This window comes from Meles meles, chromosome 17 (genome assembly GCF_922984935.1).
Source record: "Meles meles chromosome 17, mMelMel3.1 paternal haplotype, whole genome shotgun sequence".
In the NCBI taxonomy this organism is placed as follows: domain Eukaryota; kingdom Metazoa; phylum Chordata; class Mammalia; order Carnivora; family Mustelidae; genus Meles; species Meles meles.
Window position 1 is genome coordinate 38,259,767 of NC_060082.1, and position 1,843 is coordinate 38,261,609.

Here is a 1,843-nt window from a genome sequence, read left to right on the forward strand (position 1 = left end):
TCAGAGAGAATGAGACTTCACTAAAGATCCTGTGGGTCAGGAGATGGGAGGCGGCTCTGCCACAGTCGCAGCCATGAATGCGCGGGCCCCCCAGACCATTCGAGGAAGATGGAATGAAAAGTGTCCATTTCATCTGGGCAGAGGCTGAAGCCCCAGGGAGACTCAGGTTCCCTGGGTTGTCCCAGACACTAAGGAGTCCATGCTCCACAATCGTTCTCTGGATGAGCCTGGACAGTCTCAACCACCTCCCAACCCCCCACTCCCCCAAGGAGCTCCCAGGACAGCAGGAACAACTCTGAACCCACCTGGAGTCCTGCTATGAATACCCAAGCTTGGACCACCCTCCCCACTCACCTGAGCTGTCTCTTCTCTGTCCCCACGGAGAGGTTGAGCCTCCTCACCTGGGGAGATGACGCTGCCTCCTCCTTGCAGACCCCCACCCCAGGGCCTGCACTCACGGGGCTGCAGTCCCTGCTCCCCACCTTCAACCCCCGATCCCACCTGTCCCTGGAGTGCTGGACTGCCCAACCTCAGTGAGTGTCCAAGAGAACAGTGGCCCCAGGGACATCCCAGGAGTGTCCTTAGGGGAGTCACTTTTGACAGACACAAGGTCCTTCTGACCCCGAGCTCTGGGGGTCCCGGCACTGTGAGAGTCCCTTGCTTCCACGGTCCTTCTGAGCCTGCAAATCTCCCATTTGAATTGGAAACAGCTCCTGCAGAGGAAGTTTCCAGAACAAACAGAACACCCTGAGCCAGTGGGCAGCCCTGGCGTGGCAGCCAGAGTTCCCGTCTGTGGCTTTGGAGTGTGGGGACGCACGCGGCAACGCCACGACTCCAGTCCTCAAAACCTTGAGGCGTAGACAACATCTACCTCAGGAGGGGCTTGTGAGGAATAACTGGAGAGCAATTGTATTTTTAAAGCACTTTACCAAGTGCTGCATGAACAGGTCTGCCCGTGAGTGACTGTCACGTACGTATGGCACTACAGACACGGGGGAGCCGGCCGCCAGAGGCAGAGACACGTCCGGAAAGCAGGTGTCTAGTCATGAGCGACAGTCATGTCCATGTGGCACAAGCCCACTGACAGGGTTCCTTCTCTGCAGGAGTCAAGCACTCAGTGCCCGTTGGACGCCATCCACGGGGCCACCCAAGGCCAACAGCCCCCACCTGAGGTGCCAGCACCTCTGAGAGCAGCGTTGAGTCAGCTTCATTCCTAGGGAAAAAATCCCCAGAAACAGAAGGCGATTGCACACAAGTCACACCCAGCCTTTCAGCACGGCCACCAACGGCAGCATCCTAGCACTGAGCTCAAAACAGAACCAAAGTCAGACCCAGAGTCCCATCCTGGAGACAAGCAAGGTGCACGGGGGATGCAGACAAGGAGACAGAGCTCCAGAGACATCTGCTGAGAGAGCGAGTACAAGTAAAACATCACGGGTAAGAAAATATAGCAGATTTAAATATCAGAAGAAAATGCACCATCAGCTTTTTTTGGGTTATAACAGGAAGACCTTGGGAAATGAGCAGTTTCCTAATCTAACCAAGTCACTCACTGATTGGACAGTAGGTGAAGGCGGATTTCCCGCAACGGTGGCAGACGGGACGCAGGCACCCAGCCTCCTTCTTCCCTAAACCCGCTGAAAGTTCGGCAGGGGATTTTTCCCTTTTCTGCCCCATCGTAGGGGCTACTGTTCCTTTCCACTGAGCTCTATTTATTTTTTATTAAGATTTAATTTTTTCAGAACAGTTTTAGGCACACAGAAAAACTAGGTGAAAGTACAATTAGCAATAATCGCGCCTCGGATAAACCTCATTGGCTACGATACTGCCACTGCGCAAAGCT

The 1,843-nt window shown here is 54.5% G+C and overlaps 1 pseudogene; it reads right to left on the reverse strand.

Annotated features, from left to right (window-relative positions):
- Nucleotides 1-1,715: 1,715 nt before the first annotated feature.
- Nucleotides 1,716-1,843, reverse strand: LOC123928500 (annotated as a pseudogene).